Source organism: Ischnura elegans, assembly GCF_921293095.1.
Source record: "Ischnura elegans chromosome 13 unlocalized genomic scaffold, ioIscEleg1.1 SUPER_13_unloc_1, whole genome shotgun sequence".
Taxonomy (NCBI): Eukaryota; Metazoa; Arthropoda; class Insecta; order Odonata; family Coenagrionidae; genus Ischnura; species Ischnura elegans.
Genome location: NW_025791657.1, coordinates 17,364,632 through 17,386,829, shown reverse-complemented (window position 1 = coordinate 17,386,829; position 22,198 = coordinate 17,364,632).

The window sequence follows — 22,198 nt, the reverse complement described above, 5'->3', positions numbered from 1 at the left end:
CAAAAAAATTTGAGGGAGTTGATAGTCATTTATAAGGAGAAGATCAGAAATAAAATAATCTCAAATGAGCTGAAAAGAAAGACCACTTATTTCACTGATTTATCAACACGTGAAAGCGCTACGAAGCAAAGTAAAGAAAGAAGTAGTAGATGTATTGTATGTCTGCAGAATAAAGACATTAAAAAACAATTGTTCTGTTTCTCGTGCAATAATTGGATGTGCGTGAGCAATATGAGTTATGTTTCCAAGGACTGTAAGAAAAATTCTATGGATCACTGACCAGGAAAATAAAGTGTAATAATATCAATATGTGTTTATCTTCATTAGGAACCTAGACTACGAAACTTTGATAAGTTAAGGAAATATGAGTCAATGCGCGGCAAAAAAGGACTACCATGCTAATGCCATGATAATATTATTCACAGTGCATATTGAAGATTCAGAGGAAGTAAATTTTGTCCAAGACAAATGAGGATTAGGTTATAAATTTTGGGGGGTACACCACCCCCAAGCATAATCTCAGGATAATCGAAGTATTATCATGTACATATTGGAAGTGTGAACAAAAATTTCCCAGATGGAACATCGGGTCACAGTGGTCATTGTTTCAGACATGCCAACACTATAATCCAGCATCGTTTTTCTGGGAAAATGTGAGTCACGTCTACCGTGAGGATGACACTCTACCTTCAAATTAAAACTGCAAGTAAATCTTGATTTAAATCATAATAAGTACTTTCAGATGATTAAATGCTAAACTCAAGCAAACTTTTCCCTTCTAATAGATTCCTTCACTATAAAATGTAATTCCATTTGTTCATCTTTATTGTACTGCATTTGGGCACTGATAATAACCATAACTAAATTGTTCACTCTTTTATGCAATGACCCATTGTAGATTCAATGCTGCTATACTTAAAAATACATTAATCCAAGTAATTTTTTTCAAATAAAATATTGTCTAACCCATTTTTTCCAATGTTCTATGTGGTGTCAGGAGCACCCCACTTGAGTAACCTAGAACGGGAATCTCGTATGACCCTGGGTTATTAACGTTATAATGAGCTAAAACTAAAGCCAGACAAAACTGTCCGTGATAACTCAAAGAATATAGTATTCAAGACATTTGTTTCATTCAATTCAAACATCAAATTTACGGGTTATATTTGCAAAAATTAATCCATTCATGTATTTCGTTGAACGCTGCACATTTTTCACTGCTCCGTCAATCATTGTCAAGGCCCTTTCATAACATTTAATATTATTAATTACCAACTTTAATGCTCCATTAAGTTTTGATCTCTAATTGATTGCTTTTTCGTAAATTTGGCACCTAATACTTTGTTGGAGTCACTAAGCATTATACATTGCCCTTTGTGGCAAGTGATTCATCAAATACAAGATTTAGTTACTTTTTCAATCTTTTGCTATAGTCTGTTGAGCCCAAAAATACAAACAATTTGCTAAATTTTTCATTCTCGATGATATGAACTTGAAACTATTAAGGCCGGGCTACACGGAACATCAACACGAACAAGTTAACATCTGCTTGCGTGAATGATTTCACAGGGCTTATAATGAAAAAAGAATTAATCACGCTGAAGAAATTTCCACAGAAAATTTTGCAAAATTTTCCAGACAACATACTGTGTCCAAAATATGACAAATATATCTGAAATCATTGAATTTGATGAGCTTTTTCAAGCACAGTGGGCATAAAGTGGCAGGTAGGCCATCTCCAAAAGCAACCTACGAAAGGAATAAAAACATATGCAAGAGATTTCAGACTTATCATGGAAAGCATGCCCATAGAATGGAATAAAACAATAACTAAGAAATCAATAAAATGTAACCCCTCACTTACTCTGAAGTAGACAAAATCATACACTTGCTTTTAAGTCGAAAAAAATCATATAAGTCATCCTCTACAGTTATCTGGCCTGCCACATTTGAAGTGAATATGTTGTAATAATAATCATTTTCTTCGCGCTAAGTCTGCACAGGGGTATCCTCGGAATGGGGAATTCTACTGAAAATGAATGATTATGCGATAAAAAAATAACCTTCCTCCTGTAAATTAAAGTGAAAGCAGTTCTTCTCTAAGCTGCGTATATTTTGTAGAATTTCACTTTGAAAATTATACATTAATCTTGCGCTCAAAACGACCCATTGCCATGTTGGCTGAGCGTGACATCAGAGGCCAGTAAACAATAGGTTTAAGTGGTGCCAGTAGACTATTTGTCCAAGTTTTAGAAAAACCTATGTATCTCTCTTTACAATTAATTTTTTATACGTTAATTCCATCATCAGTCATGTGATATATTTATCCTGAATAATTGACAGGTTTAAAGAATGTATGCAAACTGGAAGATGCAGCACAATCTTGACAAATAGCGCTTATTACTTTCTCATCCTCCTCATCCACGGCAATTTCCACAGTATAAGCTTATTGTTGTCACTTAATGTTCTGGTGTCACCTTAGCCCCAACAGTGCAAAGGCTCAAAGCTATTAACACTGGAACCTAACGAACTGCTGAAACACGGTATGTCTCTCTTATAGACCTTAGGAATGCTAAGTAAATCGGCGTAAAATATGATGTTGTATTTATCCAAAACGTTAACATCACCAATATTGCACCAAGACCACATTTAAAGCAATGAGTAAATGACAGTAGTTTAATGAGAGAAAAACCAATCTTTACATTACTAGCAAACGAGATTATTGATCTAATTTATGTTAAATTTCAACTTCGCGGCTTCTCAAGTCTGCACCAAGAAATCTTCATTTCTGGAGAAGAAATTAGTGGCCATGAATTAATCTACCTTCAGAATGTTCCGAAGATGCGTCTTTACGAAGTCACAGTCAACCATTGCACAATATAAGCACCATAAAAACTTTAAAACAATTCACATATGTTTTCACGGTGACAGTATACTTTTATCGAATCTGCTATTATCGTCCAATCTTCACCAAATTTTGGATATATAACTTATTTCACGTTGTGAACAAACCTAGAGGTGGGCGGAAGCGCTACGATGACAATACAAATAAAAATAACACCATACATAACTTGATTTCAGAGTTGTAACTTTCACGGTCAGGCAGCCATCTTGGATGACAAAAGAGAATCGAAAGCAATTTACATACGAATCTAATACGAAAGACATGGCGGCATATTGACTTTCTCAACTAGAAAAAAATATCCCTCGAGCTGGTCCAATTCATAACAAAGTGGGATGTAGAAGAGGGTAAATCACTTTCTGGGCACATGTACGGGCTGGTCAACTGGAAAAAAATATCCTTCGAGCTGGTCCAATACATAACAAAGTGGGATGTAGAAGTAGGTAAATCACTTTCTGGGCACATTTACGGGCTGGTCAACTGGAAAAAAATATCCTTCGAGCTGGTCCAATACATAACAAAGTGGGATGTAGAAGTGGGTAAATCACTTTCTGGGCACATGTACGGGCTGGTCAACTGGAAAAAAATATCCTTCGAGCTGGTCCAATACATAACAAAGTGGGATGTAGAAGTGGGGAAATCACTTTCCGGGCACATGTATGGGCTGGTCAACTAGGAAAAAATATATTCATGTTTTTTTTTTAATTTTCAAATATTTTTTAATGTGGCTAGATATAAATTAAATGAACATGTAACAAAATATAACATTAGAAAATAAAAGGTTTATAAAAAATAGAACTACAAAGGGTATCTTTCCCTCAGGTGAAGTAAAAAATTTTGATACATTGAGGCAGGGGATCCTTGGAAACGCTGTCTGTACATAAACTCGTCAATATGTTCCGCTAATAAATTACTCCGCAATACCTCTGTGTGCCGGCAGAACTGCTTCAGTCTTGACCAGTAGCCTTCAATTTCGTTGGTACACACACCATCCGCACTCATGAATTCCTTTTTATGATTCACGGTATGGTGTGTGTACCCCAGATCCTTCAACCCCTCATATGCTGACCAGCCATCAGTCCATATAGTGCTGCCTTTTCTTACATACTCCTCTATCAGGGGAAGTAATGTCCCCTTATCTCTACGCACAACATATATTACGACACCAACTTTCTGTTGGGTGTCGTAGATACCAAGTACCCATTTCTCTCTCACTATCCGGCCCTTATGGTGCTTACGTCGAGTGACGACACTTTCATCGACTTGCACCACTACTCCATCACCTCCGAGTTGTACTCTGGGCATACTTATAATTTTCCACGAGGCTATGTCCCTGTAAACATAAGTAAATTAAGAAAAGAGGTGCCCAAAAGTGGATATGTTAGAATCTAATAGTCTAATCTAATCTAGAAAATAATTTATTACCGAAAGTATCGGTAGTACTGAACCACGCTTTCACGGTTTATGCCGGTAACTTTTGAGGTGTCCTTGCTTGAAACGTGGCACACCCAAAACCACAAAATGACGAAAATGGACTCCCAAGGAAGACTGCTGTTCTCAAAGAAAGTGCCCGTACACAAACTAGAATATCTTCTACAGGAATTGCAGAATGCTGCATAATTCCCTTTGTACCTAGCATTTTTTGATAGCACCTGCATTTTTCTGCAGCGATTTCGGGGGCACTTCCGCAATTTATGTAAAAATCCTTCTTCTTGCAATTCCTTAACAACAGTCTTCTCATTCTGTGAGAAGAAGTTGTAAATATCCTTAACTGAGGAAAAACTGACGAGGGCCATCTCTTCTTGTCTTATATTGTGAACGACTCAAAAAGTTTAACTGCTCGCTTGTTGATGGCTGGTCGTCGTAGCAACCAATTTTCTTATATTGTCAACGACTCAACGAGTTTAAAAGCCCGCTTGTTGATGGCTGGTCGTCGTAGCAACCAATGGGTGTAGGTTATAATCATGTTTGCGATCCTCTTTTGTCGTCCAAGATGGCTGCCTGACCGTGAATGTAACAACTCCGAAATCAAGTGATGTATGGTGTTATTTTTATTTGTATTGTCATCGTAGCGCTTCCGCCCACCTCTAGGTGTGTTCACAACGTGAAATAAGTGATATATCCAAAATTTGGTGAAGATTGGACGATAATAGCAGATTCGATAAAAGTATACCGTAGCCGTTTTCACACACCCTTCACGTTATGAATCAGTATCGTCGTAGATGTTTGTTATCGTCGTTACTGTTTTGTTATTGCTATGTTTGCCTATTAAGGCCTTAAAACTATTAAGGCCGGGCTACACGGTAAGTTAACACGAACAAGTTAATATCTGGTAACGTGAATGATTTCACCTTATGTGTAAGTTACACTAGAATTCCAATGAAAAAAAAGATGCACTCACCCTTAACCCTAGAACGACGGACTGGGTCCAATGGACCCAGTTGGTAGTTTTAAAAGTTTATAATTATGTCAAAAATGCAGGAAACTCATTTTGACGCCGTGACTTTTCCTAAATGTATGTCCTCTAAAACATAGCAAGAAATAATGAGAATGGGCTCATTGCATTTTATAGTATACTACAAAGTTACATAGTGGACGGACTGGGTCCATTGGACCCAGTCGACTATTTTCAATGCTTTGGGTAATTCATTTCAACTTATCAGCAATTTTCTAATTTACTTTGTATTTTCGGGAGATTCAATGTTTATGGAGTTATATACAAAGTCGTAGGCGATACCAATTACCAATTAGTGGGCAATTTTTATGGATTGGCTTGAAGCCTTTCATATGCTCTTGCAATGCCACATTTAGAGTGGTACGGTCAGAAACATGTATCCACATCGTTTCGTAATGGGTAGTATTTGCAACTTTCTCTGGTTTGACGAATACATAGTGTGAATTATCTACATTCAGTCCCAAAATCTGTTAGTTTTATATGCGAGACTGTTCATCTAGCATCTGCGGTGCTTTCGTGGTGGTCAGTCAGAAGTTACGCTCGCTAGTTGGAGTGGTCTTGCTGCCTGCCGACATTTGCTGTTATTCCAACTATCTAACTGAAGGCATTGAAGAATTTGAATACCATCATTGCATTTTGATGCCGTACATGGCAAGTACAAACCCTTATGGATTATATAAAAGATTATACTCTTTCATTCTAATGTAATCTTTCAGTATTTACCTCATTTACCAAATCGTTTACTCCTCAGATGGATTAGTTAGATGAAGTGGTGTATTGATTTTCATCTACTATGATATATAGCAATTTTATTATTCCTATCTTTACCAGATACTTAGTGGCACCAAATTTTGTGTAGTGAGGTATTGATGTGACTGAATTCATAGAGGGACTATTTATATACTCACTTTGTAGTTGAGGAGCTAAGAAGTCGGCGTCGCCCTTTGGATAATACAGTCAAAATAACTATCAAGATATTTTTGAGGTAGGTAATAATAAAAAAGCATTGTTTATAATTACTGTAAAAATTAGCTGTTCTAGTAAAATTATTGAGCTCTTCAAATTGCTAGATGATATCAGAAACATAATATGAGACAGTGCTTTGCTAATGTTTACCTAAATTCATAACTAAGGAGTAGCACGAACAATGTTATCTTCCATTTACGTCTGAGTAAAGTTTGGAATGAAAAATCGATCAATTTCATTGTCACTTTATCCACAGGCTTGCTAATAGTGACACAAATTTGGAGTGCGTTCATCTAAAGATTGCAGAAGGACGTGTTCAGCATCTAAACATACAGCGCTGATAGGAGGAGGGTAGTAGTGACTCCGGTGGAGCCTAAAATGTTGAATGCGGATGGAAAAGAACTGAACCGTGGGCTATTTTTCTTCATCTTGCTGAGAATATGATAGAAATACGAAAATGGGGAATTCCTATCGGAAGAAAATTTTTATTTCCCGCAATCTGAATGAGGAGTGGTAAACAAAACCTCATGCAACTAAAAAGGGTAGAATGCGAAGGCGTAATATTTTGCGTCATATCCTGTGCGCCGTGCGGAATTTTTATTCTGCCTTCTGCTCTTTTGCTAATTTTGCGTCCTAACGTCTTTGATGTTGTTAGAAAATGTACCACCATTGAAAGGCATAAGCTTTGTAGAATGAAGAAAATGACTCTGAAATAAATAAGGTTCTGGGATTGCTTCATCGTTTTTTTTTTCGTGGATCCATCGTTTTTACAAGTCAAAAATGAAAATGTTTCACAACTTTGGAGTAAACTAGACGGGCAACCAATATTCAACAGTATTATAGAGTCAAAATAATACTGCGGGTTATTCGATTTGATAATGCGACTGAAATGAGGAAAAATAGAGGCGAAGATAAGTTGCAGACTATTAGAGAGGTATTTGATGGGCAGAATGAATATTTGAAATATGCATTCGTGCCAGGATCCTGCATGGCAGTTGACGAATAGTTATTGATGTTCCGTGGGTGCTGTACCTTTACACATTTTGTTTCATCAAAACCATGAAAGAATGGAATTAAAATTTTGAATAAAATTAAAATTTCGGCTGCAAGTGGTAGTAGTGATTCATACAAGTGGAATATCCAAGTCTGCACAGGTAGATACTCTGATAAAAGGTGAGAGGTCAATCAAGGGAAAAGATTAGTTACAGGTATGGTTGAGGGACTAATCAGCCAGAAACATAATATGTGAAAGTAGACGCCTAATACTTTCCAAAGGTTTAGCGATTGTAGAGATCATGAGGTAAAATAAACGAGGGATTCCACTGGAACTCACGTCTGTAAATGCCACACAGCCTATAGGGTTTCCTAACAAAGTGGTATCTCATGGAATCCAAGAGAATATCAATATCGGAAGAATTTAAATCGCTAAAAAGAAGATGTGACACACTCCTTGACAACCTTAGCATAATTACCAAGGAAAATAAGTGTCGTAAGTTCAACAACAAAAAGGATAGAAAGACGCGAACATCCTCTTCACGATGTGCGAAAAATATATGTCAAGAGCATTCAGAAATTTTATGCAATCAAGGCTTGTTGTAGCATAGCAGTTTTTAAAACATTTGTAAATGCAAAATACTTTTGTTTCATTTAATTTGTTACATACCTTATTTATCATTGACAAAAAATCAATTTTGTAATTTGTAATAATGTAATTGTGCTAATGAATATTCATAAAAATGGGGTAGGTGAAGTGATATTTCTGGTAGAGGGAATAACCCACACAGCACACGGACACCTTTCGGACATCCGGTGATTGTCCGCCAAGTGGCCTATGGACATCCTACGGACAGCCGAATTCATACAAAATGATGTCCGCTGCAAGTCCGCATGTCAGTAAAAAAGGTGGCCTATGGACGACCTGAAATTGTCCGCTCTGGACACCTTCAGGACACGTTTAGGTTAGGATTGCATTTTGTTCGATACTAATAAATAATAGGTCCAGACAAGAATTTAAATAAATAAGGCATCAATTTCATGCACAATATTTATTTGGCTTCTTAAAACAGTACAATGCCAGAAACTACATACGATTTATTTAACTTTCTTCTTCCCCTGTAACCTCTCCTTGGCGTGCCTTAGCCAGCTTTGGATGGCAACCTCCACATCCTTTTCAGGGGCTGTCTTGCTCTCCTGCACTGCTCCTGTAATAATGAAGTATATAAACATTTCATTGTAGCAAGAAATTGTATCTTGTACGTAACAAGCAGATTACATAAGACAGGACGCTACAGTCTTATTAGTCACATGTTTAACATTCTTAAGGTTTCAAAATTAGGAAACCTGTCCATTACAGGCTGAATACATTTTACAAACTTTTCTTCGACTTTTTCTTGTTCTTAAATAAGAAAAGATTTTGAGTAAAATTATTAATGTGTTAGTAATGTATATATTATGATTAAGAACATTTTTCATAGAACAATTGTTGAACTAGATTTTAATCCCAAATATGAGAAGACTGTTGCCTGTTAGACCCTGGTGCACCATCTAGAAAAAAATTCTTTGATCCATCCTTGCCAGACAGCTTAGTAGAGGTCTCGAAAAAGATATTGGAAAAAGCATTCAAATGGAGGATAATATTTCTGAACAATTGGTCTCCCCTTGAAGATTATGACTACACTAGAGTGAATTGTGGAGGTGAAGAAAAGTGTTACATAAGCTGGAGCTAAGGAAGACTAATGCAGAAGAGCTGAATATGATATAGGAGTAAAGGAAACTAGAAAATTTAAAGGAGGAAGTTTAAGTGAACTAGATCTCTTGGGATTAGTGTGAAAACAGCCACACTGATTTGGCACACAAACCACTTAGCTGCATTGGCCGAGATGCAACTTAAAAAAATAGAAAACTAGCAAAAACTTGCTGTAGTGAAGGCCATTCCATGATTTAGATCTCCAAATTCTTCCAATCTTAATAATTAAAATAGATCTTCTAATGTAGTCTGGTATCAAGGCAAAAGTGACAACCTAGCTCACTGGCAATATTCACATTTCGACAGAGACATAACAGGGGAATAGCAGCTAAGGCCTGCTGTGAGCTACTGAAATTTCTATAGCTCCTACAAAAACACCTACTTCAAAACATCTTAGTTAGCTAGAGCTACTAGAAAATAGTAGCTTCTGTAGTACTGTGCAACTACCATCCCTGTTGAATAAGTTATCCCATTCTTAAGTTCTACAGGTGCTATACATCGAACTTTTATAGAGCATGAGATCCTTTTCAACCACGTTTTTGGTAATTATACCTCCCATATGCAGAACAAAAATTGTTTTCAAATGTTTGAATTACTTGGTAGTGGAATCTGCATCTGAAAATAATACATAACAATACTATTTTCTCTACCTTTAGCATGGAAGGGTGAACCTTGTATTACAAGATGTTTAATAATTATTTAAATTTACTTTATATGAGCTCCCTTTACAGGAGCAACTTGCCAAAAAAGTATCCAGACCAAAATTATTCCTCCTTGCTCAAACCTATATAATAATCAAACGAATACTTACACCTCTCTCACATGCCTCGCTTTAGCATGTTCCAGCCAACTCTTCACTGTAACTTCCACACTAGAATTGGTGGCTGTATCGTCCTGGTTAAATGCAACATCTGTAAAGAATGAAGACAAATAAGTATACAGACAATTATAAGAAGAGAGACATACAAACTTATAAATAGAGATAGGAAATAAATAAAAATACAGATGAACTATTTTTATTCAACTCCACTACATGAAAGCTATAGTCAGTAAATGCCTCCAGGTAAATATATCAGGTTCACGATACTCTACACCAAAATGTGTACCGATGGCTGTACGAAAAGATGCACAAGTTCTATTTTCTGGGTATAAGATTTCATGCAGCAGTTTGAGCAAATAAATGAACCATGAAACATAGCCTTAAGGTTTGTTTACACAATATATCACTTACAATTAGACCTTGTTTAGATTCATCCCGAGTTTCTTACAGTCGTCCTATAGTTTCCACTAAATTAAATGCATGGATGACTAATAGCACAGTTACTTAGTTTGTAGTTAAATTAGTTTATATTTTATTAGGTTAGCAAAGTGTAAAAAGGCTAAACATTGGTGGTTATCCTATCATAACATTATTGTTCTTTTTCGATGCGTGCGTAACTATACATATCGAAAGAAATCACACGGTGTAGTCCGATTTCAAAGAATTAATAATTTACGTGAAACCTATTAATCATACATGCGTGTTGCAAAATCCCCCGGTTACACGTAAGTACAATTCCTAGTTATATTTATTGCCAAGAACCCTACTTGATTTGATTTAGGAACGGAACCAAACGGACCGTCGGGACTTCCAACAAATTCAGCCGTAGCCTACGCTATCAAAACAACAGGTTCTATTTTATGCGCTAGCACTTACATTATTTCCTATAAGTTCTCGCGTACAGAGACTATAGTACAAGAACTTCCACTTTAAATTATATCATGTAAACAAGGAACAAAAGCGAAAATTTCACCATGAACAACGGAAAAAGACGCTACCTTTAGTTGCCAAGTAACGGTTTTACCAAGACGGTAATGTTGTTCCAAGCAGAGCCATATTTTTCCTCGAGATGTTACAGGCTGAGTTATAAGAAATATAAGGAGCATGCGGAAACACTATACTGCCGCCAGTGAACGCCAAGAAAAAATTATTTAGAAGTCACATCAAACTTACTTGCAGCAGCATCTTTGTAACCGCCAAACCACCATGCTGTCTCCGGTGTTCCGTTCCGGTTCCTCTGTTGGAAAGGAGGAACGGAGGAATGTGGAGAACCATGGTAGAACACCTGAATCGCGGAGTAGCGGTAGATTCAAAATTCGTTCGCCACCAAAAAAACTAGAATTTCGATATAAAGTAAAGGTACGGCAGTACTTACCTTCTATCTTCTACTACTTCTTCTACTTGCCTATCCTTAAATTGGACAATTACAATTTCTAATCTGGGAATGAGGCCATCGATGCCGTGATAATTTTAGGAGAATTCTTACCATTAAAAATTAAAATGAATTTAAAGCGTTATGTTTCATTAAAATACTTTCCAATCAATCGCCTCTGAGATTTTTTAATCCCTAGAGAGTAAATATTAATTAATCAATAAGTTGAAAGAGTTCATTTAACCTGTAGGAATGGAATGTCCCCGAGACGGCTACGCGACGTCCGCAGGACATTGGTACATAATATAAAATTTCAGTAAAAATCGATAAATTCCATTATTCCTGTTGTTAATTTTTGTAAAAGTTGCTAAATTTGTTTAAATTTAAGTAATTTTTATAATCATGAAAAGTACGGGTTTATTGTTCATCCAACGCTTCTCAACCGTACAACATGCGGAAATTTTTTATTTTTTGAAAGTTTCTAAAATTGTTGCTAAATTTATTTAAACTTTAAAAATTGTTATAACTAATGTAGAGAGTCATAAGTTCGTTCAATTGTTGTTGTTTAACCCGTGAGGCATGTAGAAATTTTTAACGCTCGTAAATGTTACTTAAATTGTTGCTAACTTTGTTTAAACTTAATTAATTGTTATAAACAATATAAAACTTAAAAATAGCGTACATTTGTTGTTCTTAAACTATAGAAGCGGTAAAAATGTCAATTTTTTTTTTGTTAAATAGTTTATAATTTCCTCCGAGTCCACACTCCAACAAGAGGATTACATTTGGTTACCTAAAATAATCCTCAAAATATCTCTTCCTCCACGAAAAATTTCCTCTTCCTCGATCGGGAGGAAGTATTCTGGCTTCAGAAACGAGAGAGAGTTTTTTTTCTTTCTCCCTTCTCCTATACTCCCTACTCGGAGGAGGATCACGAGACTTTCTCTCGGAGTTCCTCCTTGAGGAGGTGAGTGTTTTAAGAGGAAACCAAAACTCCCAAACCCTGCGTAATGGGACACTAGCTGGACGTCCGCTGGACATCCGAGATAGGACAGTGTGCGGACGGATGGCCAGGACAGCCGGCGGATGTCCTCTGGCTGTCCTGAAAATCCGCGGACACTGAGAGGACGCGACGGACGCGCAGCGGACGTCCTCTGGCAACGATGTGCTGTGTGGGAATATGCTTCCCTGCAGTACTAGCTTCCAACAAAATAATTGAATAATAATAAATACGTGAAGAAATATGTTGAGGAAGTAAATAAGATGGAAACCATCACCTAACTCAGTCTAAATTCATCATAAACTGGTAATATTGTGGAAATAATATTTAAGGGTCCATTGGACCCAGTCAGGCTACTACGCGATAGTTTTTTTTCAGTCTTCCTAGGGTTAAGTAATTTATACACGACACATTTCTCAGTTCTTCGTCCGATTCATGACAAATAGTTCTGAAATCATTGACTTCGATAAGCTTTTTCGAGCACAATGGGCATATAGTGGCAGGCAGGCCATCTCCAACAGCAACCTACGAAAGGAATTAAAACATATGCGCAAGAGATTGCAGACTTGCTGTGGAAAACATGCCCATACCACGGAATAAAACAATAACTAGGGAGATCAATAAAACCCTCACTTAATTGTAAATCAACAAAATCGCCTAAGGCATCCTTTCCAGTTATCTGGCTTCCTGCAATTGAAAAGAATGTTGTAACAATAATCATTTTTCTTCATGCAAAGTCTCTAAAACGGAGTCCCCTCGGAATTCCTTTCTGAAGACTCAGATAAATTCCCAGTGGTAATACTCATATTTTTACAGCAATAACTCATTCTATCTGTAAAACCAGTTCACTCCTCAAAAATCATCCAAACAGCACTCAGTGATTAACAAATTTCTAATACATTACGTTCATTTCTATGACTTATGATAACGCAAAAACTTGAGAATAATCCAGGAGAAGGGCATAAAAAGCTCACATTGACAAGGACCTCAAAAATAAATCGCATTTCAACAGAAAAGACACCAAATATTTTACACGAACTCAATGCTCATTGTCGCCCTGCTTTTAAGGACTTCATTTGCATTTTACACCGCTAGAGAATTTCGTATGCAACAGGCCTAAAATCGAAAAATGAATTATATCCCACAATAAGTGATATTTTATGCTACTCAATTACAATATTTGAAAAAATATTTTAAAACTATTTTAATTCTACATTTAAGAATTTTGAACTCTTCCTCATATTTAAAGGCTGTAGATGTACTGTGACCTGTGGACGCCGAAGTTGGGCTTAAACTTCGTTTCTGGCCAAGTCATTGATTAACTTTTAAACTTAACATTTTTACACTACAATCAATCGAAAATGTGATGGATTTTAAATGAAATCGTCCTTTATTTTTTGAAAAAGAAATGAATTACTCTTCAAACACGGATGTTTGGCCTGCTCTATAGGTGTGCTATTGGCGGATAAAATGGCAACTAGAAAACATCGGTTCTATACTGAGGTCGATTGTATAGTCATATAATAACTAGTTAACATTGTGGATTAATCTTGTCGTGGATGTTTGTCCGAAGAATTTACAGTCGTGTGATAAATTGTTGAAATTTTTCTCAATCCATGCTATTGATTCGTGATATATCTTTCCATTAATTCATTATGTGTTGGCTTTTGTGTTCCTTTCGTTGAGCATTCTAATGTATTTCATTTTCACTCATCATCTTAGTGAATGTAGTTTCCTTGTTAGATTTTGTGATCCTAGTCAATGCTGAGTAGATGATTTCTTTGACGATAAAAAAATTGAAAGAGTGAATGAGATTTTGAATCGACAACATGAGTCGTACCATCGGGATTTTCACGGATTCTTCAGATAGGAATCCAGAAATAGACCTTTGCAGACTTTGTAGGGAGAAGCATGATTGTTTTTCCAGCATATTCACTTCGAATGTGGCGTACAATATAACTGTGAAGGATGCCCTACATGATTTAGTTGGCTTACAAGTAAGTGGCAAATTAAATGTTATCGATTTTATTTAAAATAGTGCTTACTTCATTTCATGTTTTGATTCCAAACTCTATTGATGTGTAACTTGTTTATTAAAATCTCAGATTACTGTGGGAGATGGCCTGCCCACTACCATGTGTTCACTGTGTTTGAAGAAACTTACGGAATTCAGTGTTTTCAAAAAGATTTGTTTAGAATCAAACGCCATTCTGAGAAAAAGTATGCCGAGAAGTTGCTTCAGGGTGAGTACTTATGGTAATTTCTTATTTGGAGACTGGTGTAGTATAAGTATTGCGGAGTTAAAGGTGAAACTCTTTGGTTTATGTAGACAAAAGTAGGAATCAAGAATGATATATTTTGCGAAACGTTTTACGGAATAGTGTAACAAGTCCAATTTCCCGGAAATGGTTTTTCCCTATCCGTCAATCGTTGGCAAGGTCTTATTAATGTGGTGGTGTTACAATGGCGACGATTGAAGACATTTTGTCTTCTAGTGAGATTAAGTGTGTGCTAAACTACGATATCCAGGAAAGAATGGCATTCAAACTCACTATTTATCAACTCAAAAAGGCATTCTACCCACTGCGCTATACCGCGCTACCTTTTTAAGTATTTGATTAGGTAATCGGAGCATGTTAAAGTGAGCAAAAAATCCCTGACGATTTGCTGCTAAAGATTGGAGTGTCAGAGACCCAGAAATTAGTTTGTCAATGCGTTGTCATATAAAGTCACAGTTGCACGTAAATATATTACCTTTCTTTAGCTCGGGGCCTCTTCCTTACCTATAACTATGACCTCGTGAGGCTATGGTTATGTATAACTAAAAATATCTTTGCGAAGTTTCGGAAATTGATTGTTTATTTTCAAGTCATCTTGTGTGAATAGATGGTGGTTACAATGAAGGCAAGATTGGCTAAGTATTAGAAATTAATTTAAGTGCGGAAAAATTAACCCAGAAAACATTTTCATCAAAAATGTAAAATTAGAAAGTAAATTAGGAATTTGGATGTAGTGTATCTTTTCTGTATTTGTTAAGTTTATTTTTATTTAGTTTACTATTTTCCAATATTGGAATATAATTTTTATATTTGCATCAACTTTGATTATTTAAATCACCGAATATATGGCTATAACCATTTCTGTTAGTGTCCTTTTTAAAATTATTTGCATATGTACTTATAAAAACATAATTGCTGAGTGATTGGTTTCGCATGTTTGAAGAATAATAATAACAGGGTAATTTAAAAAACCGTTTCATGAAATAGTTTTGGAAGAGAAGATGATTTTGAGGTCTGTTTTCTTTCTGCATAAATATTACACGATGTATTCTCTTCCAGAATTTATATTTGAGTATTAACAAGAGGTAAGAGAACATAACAAATACATTGAAAACATGCTCCACTTGTTTTTTCCATGATTCTACTGTTGAGAAAAGAATAAATAGTTATTTTGGCCTTTTAACAGCTACTACTACAAAAATGATAGTTGCAGAAGCAAATTGAGTGCAAGAATAAGAAACTTGATTAACTGCAAAAAACTTAATCTTCAGTCTCTCATTTGATTTCTCATGATTTGAAAAAATGGAAAAATGATACATCTGAATAATCTCCATTCTCTGTCGTGTATTTTGCTGTGAAGGGGCAGCTTCCATGGTCCCCAAGATATTTATAAAGGACCCTGTGAGAACTTGGAATGTCAGGGATCTTCCTGTTAATTTTTTTTTCAGTTTGCGCAGTAGCTTTTCTGTATTTGATAAACATTCATGCGGAGACCAAGCTATTTTTATATAATAGCAGAGGCAATACGTGTAACATTCTTCTCCGTAATGCTTTGAGTATCCCATGTTTCTGTTTTAAAGAGATAAAGGTTTATCCGTTACTTTTTCCTCAGAGTTTTGAAGCAGGATGGGCAGATGATGAGGAGCCGGAGCCTTGTGTGGAGACTAAGGACTGCATTCAAGATGTCATTGAAAACACTTCAGAATTCGCATGCTCAGCCCAAATGACTGAAGTGTACATTCCTGTGCCAGACTGCTTATTGCCCAGGGACGATAAGTTGGTAAGTTATAATCTCACTCAAAGTGAAAACTGAGTCTAATCACCTTCAGTTTTACAAATTTCTCGGTTGTATGAGGAATGGGGGTGTGTCTGTCATAACTTTAAGTATTTTGTGGGAAGTCAGTGGCATAATGCAATCTTCAGATGTTCTTTCTAGTAGTGACACATGAGGCAGGAAGTGGAACCATGCAAATGTTTTTTCATGCAAGTGAATAGCAGTTGTACAGCATAGATAATCTGTTGACAGAAATGTCTCATCCCGTGGAGTGTAATTTTAGATACCCTTGTCAAATCTCTGTTCAAGCCGTTAGTGGTGGCTATTACAAGGCTGTGTCTCATGATTGCCCTCAATTTGTTCAAGCCATCATGCTCCATTATTTCAACTGAGGAACCATCATAAACTATTGTGGATTCTTTTTGTAAGCCTAGGTGAAGAAATGATGAAGACAATTCAATGTACAGTAGAACCTCGATGTATCGTTCCCACCGTTGTTCCCTTACTGTAGTGGCCAATACTCTCATTCTAACCATGTGATGTTGGTGATGTAGCTTTCCCCTACTAGTTGAGCGTTTATATGCTGGAGTTTGATCTGTGAGTGGCGAGAATCTCATGAGTATTTTGGCCAGCTGGAGTGGTCTCAATTAAAATCGGAGTTTTCATTATCGAATGAGGAAATTGTTGTTCTTCCTTTATTTAGTGACGCCCATTATTCTCTTCTAGTTTCACGTGAAAGATGAGAATGAAGACCCTCTGAGTGAAGGGAACTCTCCTGTTCTCGACACATCACATCAAGCTGGAATCTCAAGTGATGCCTCAGATGCATTGGCCACTGATGACCTGGTGAGTGTACTTTTGCCAAGTGTAATTTAACTTTTCTATGACACAGTGTCATTCCTTCATGCATCATTAATTTATGCTTCTCATCTGAAACGTACTGCATTTTGCCTTGCCTGTTCAGTCATGAACAACTACGGAAGAGCTTTCATGTTTGAATCATTTAAATTAAATGTAAATAACAGATTTTTTGGATTTTGCCAAACTGACAGCTCAACTTTGCTCACTGAGCAAGTAAGCTCTCTGTCATCTCGGCACTAAGCAGTCATTTGTTATGTGATCATACAAACACAGTTTCATTTCAGTTTACTATGGAGCGGAAGGGGGGATGTTAGGAATTGAGAGTTAAACTGAGTACTATATAATTAGGTGCACTGAAACAGATTGATCGCGACATCATGATGTAGCTGCTAGCTAGATTCCACTACATAACTCGCATTCCTTATGAGAGATTGATGTTCACAGGAATCTGATTGTTGAAGATTTGGATTTTGTGATGAAAATGAAGAGGAATTTACTGTGGGGACGAGGGATATGTTAGACCTTTATCATTTTCGAATTGAGAGTTGGGCATCGGTGATGCAAGTCGATTGCCTAAAGATTAGTGATGTTAACACTTTCAACGCTGACCATGTAAAACTCAAAATCATCCCCCTGTGCGGCTTCCGTTTTTTTTCCTTCCTGTCAACTGCACAGCGGGATAGACATGTGATGCAGGTTGCACAGGGTGTGCTTTTTCCCAACGCCACCGTTTTCTTTCAATTTTTTGTGCGTGATGTGTCCAAAAAAATACAAGGAAAACGAATTTGTAATGTTCTACTGGTATTGCCATTGATATTTTGCCACTGCCATAGGAAATTTTTGGTTTAGATGGTCATACTCTCATGCCTTGTATAGCGCAATTTCGATATAGCGCAGATTTGTTACTCAGGGAAACATCATAATGCAGTGTAGTTAATCAAAAAACTTTATCGCTCTCATGATAACACGTGAACTTGCGCTCAGTACATACAAAAGTGCTATCATTTTACACATTTTAATGGTATTGCTTGCCTCAAATCATCTTTGTTTATATATTTATCGAAATCCATTGCTGTGTAATGTCCAAAAGCATTACTTGACATTGGGTCTAGATAGTCGGCTTACCGAAGTAATTTATCTCCTCTCCTTAACAGAATGACAATAGTTAATTTAGATCAATAGTTATGCATGGAGCTAGTGGAAATGAGTTTTTTTAAGCAATACGGTATGAGATGTAATTTTTGCCATCATAGGTTATCAGGCGATTGACTTCCAGGTAGAGGGTCTATGCTAAAGCCTTTGAGGTCATCGGTATTCATGCGGGAGAAATGGAGTTGTAGCCGAGTTGCATATGAATATTATCAACACATAAAGGGCCTGCTTTAGTCTCAAACACAATGGCATCATTCCCTCCCAGCAGTCGTAGGCCCTCTGTGTCACAGGAATACAGTGCTGCAGTAGGTGATTTTGATAGAGCCATACAGAGGGAAAACCAAGAGAACAATGGCCAAAAATAGGAATGCGTGTAGAAAAATCAAGAAGTTATCAAGAAAAACCATTAACCTAGAAGAGAAATTGAAACAGGTCAATTGCTTTGAAAATGGAGACCATCAAAGCAATATTGCATGGAAGTTTAAACTCTCGATTATCTCTTTACTGTTCTGCAGCTGTAAATTTTGAAGCCATCATTTATAAATATGTTCCATACTTAGAATCTGATGCTTTGTTTCCTTACCTCTGTATTTGTATTCTCAGCTTTGAGTAGGACATTCTGTTTTGTAGAATGCTCCCTGTGCCTTTACTATTCCAATGTCTATTTCTTTCTTGCTTCATCCATCACTGGTAGGTGGACTTCCTGTGGCTTATCAATGAACTGGTCACTCTGCTTTGTGTAGTTTAGCATATCGGTCTGTCTGTTAGGTTATGAAACATGAAAATCGCATATTATTGAAGCCATGTTAAGTACTTGATTTATACTTGAAAGTAGTGATGTTATCACTAATTTTTTATATTTTATCACGGGTATATTCCTTTTCCACCTTAAACAACTTCACGTGTTTGAAAGCACTGTCTTATACTTTTTGAGCAAATAAGTTGTAAATGGTTCAGTTATTTCCGTGAAAACTAATGATGTTCTACTTAAATTGCATTGCAAATATTTATTTAGTCCCTGGATGTAAAAATACCTCAAGAAAACCACTTATGAGTAGGGATAGGAATTTTTGGTGGTTTCAGAGGGAGAAAAGCAGTACTTTGAAATTGGAAATCAGGTTCTTTCAAATAGACATTTTGGTGTTTTCTCAAAAACTGCAAGTTTAAATACATACTTAAATTAGTTTTTATTTCAAAACCTAGAAAAGGGTCAGTACCATAGTTTAACCAAATATATCTCGGTTATGTGACACTTCCCTTGTAGCTGTGTTATGACTGCAGACAATCACCTCAGTGGCGAAACCGGGAAAGTTGATCTAAGTTGCAAAGTAAGCTGTAATACCTGTCTGTAGTGAAATGGGGAATGTGATATGTATAAAAATTGCATGCTGTTTTGTGTGGTTAGTTAGCATTAATTCTTTCTAATATGTCAATTTCAATCTAGATTACTTCTTTTACAAATTACACTGGATCTAGAACAACATAGGTAACACTGCAGAGTCAAATCAAGCCACCAGGATAACTGAGAGTCAATGCCACTCAACATTTTGCATACTTACACTACATGATCTACTAGATTTTGTTTGTTTCAACATTCAAAGTATACTTCAATGAAAAGTTCTAGATTCTCTTCAGCTAAATGATGACGCTTATCACCCAACACTCTTGTGTATGTAGAAAAGAACCGTTCACAGTCGACATTTACTCAAGAAATCCAAATCGATTTCAACACAGCTTCACTAAATGTTAGAAATGTTTGTGACATCCCTAGAAATACTGCTCTAATATCTACCTTTAGCTTTCCACATACAGGATTCTTCACAAAAGATTTCAGTTCTTTGTAGCATCGCATTACATCAATATCATCCAGTTTGGAACACAAACTTATTCTGTTAATTTTCTGCTCAAGTTCTTCAGTGATAATCACTTGTACTATATCAGCGGGGTCAAATAGATTGATATACTTACAAAACTGTGAAGTGCGATCATTAGCCCATAACTCCAGTAGCTTGGTTACAGCATGGCAAGCTGCACTGGACAGGACTGCACTCATTTCGCCCCTACTGACTCTCCTTCCACAATCCTCTAGCAGTTTAATAACATTGCTCCCGTAACTCCCTCATGCAAAGAGTTCAACTGCTTGATGAATTCCCCTTAGCTGCCCATCTAGAATATGTACAGGTGGCTGTGAGTGTCCTTCCAGAAATGTGATCATTTCAACAAAGTGTTTGCCATATTCTATGATGAACATATCCTGTATTTCGATTGCTTCCTAGTCTTCTTCTGAAATACTATGGAGAAAATCAACCCAGCATTGTCGCGTGTCATGTCCTCACTGTGCATAAACCCTACGATGTCCTTTTGCATGTGTTGCGAGATATGCCACTGATTCATACCAGGAGCTCCACCTGGTTAACAATGGCTGAGGAAATAGTGGCACTTGCTGATTAGGGGTAGGTTGTATCCAAACATGATTTCTATAAAGGTGCTTCCTTTTTCATGTGTTAAGGAATGCCATCTTCACTTTGGATACTGCTTGATGCAAAATATGCAGATGTTTCCCAAGAGTATACAGTACTAAATTGAGTTCATGGGCCCAGGACTGAATTATCAGAACATTGTCTGACAACAAATCCTCCATTGCATGAAAAATTTTGTCATGTAGCGAGCAGAGTTGGACACTAATGCTGTTACATTATCAAGTGGTATTTCGTACCACTTCAGTTTGTCTAAAATTGCTATTGAACATGTTTTTGAATTAGCTGTTTCCAAAGTACACACGTCACCAACTACAATGTCCACTGCACTATCAAGAAGTGCAGCAATTTCTAGCAGGATCACAAAAACATTTTCTTCTCTTTTTTCCATTGTTTTATCACAAAAAACTATCACCTACTTGTCCTTCAGTTGAGTCTTCGTGTTGTATTTTAGATCAGGAATATATTTGTCCCTTAGTTGGCAAATGTAGGTAATTTCTCCAGCACCAGTAGCGAGGTAAAATTATTCACAGCGGTAAATAAAATGTTAGTTTTCCTATGGCTATGGAAAGGATTAGAATGCTTTGACTTAATTTACAATAAGCTGCTGTAATCGTATACTTGCCCCCAACGAATTTATTCAAAAATAATTTACAGTAGCGGGTGTAACTTTGTGGAAATCCATAATCGCAGGAATAGAAGGATCAACAACTTTCCTTTTTCCACATGGTAATTCTTTGAGACCGACCATGGTTTCGTTACAGCGACCTTGATAATTTTACGCTGCAACGAAACCATGGTCGGTCTCAATATATCACCATGTGGATATAAGAAAGTTGTTGATCCTTCTATTCCTGTCATTCAAAAATGACTTCATGTGCTCATTTTCCAATTTGTAGAGAAGAATGTCAGCTTTGAGAAAGTTTCATACTACCCACTTTCCAAAATGATGATCAATTTGGTTTTTCATGGCAGCAGTAGATGCAGATAGAGATTGATGTTTTTAACTTTAAAGAATATCCGTACTTACCAAATTTTGCAGCAGTTAGATGCTTCGAAGATTTCCAATGTTTTTCAATCGAGTCTTTCCTTTCCCAAGCTACCTAACAATTGCAGAATTTGAACAGTACCATACTTTAATCGATACAATAAAATCCATCCTTTTGATACTGAAAAGCCCTGTCCCTTTTCTTAATTTTTCATTCTGCATTACATTAACTTGTCAAAATAACTAGAATGTCTGAGACACCGGCATCAATATTTAACAATTGCCGCTGAAAAATCAGTTATTTGACAGACATAGCTAAAAGGTAGAGATCCAAACAGCAGATATTCAGGCACGTGCAGTCCATGGGTGCATTCATCAGGCTAGCGCCGGGCTAGCGGACAGTTCT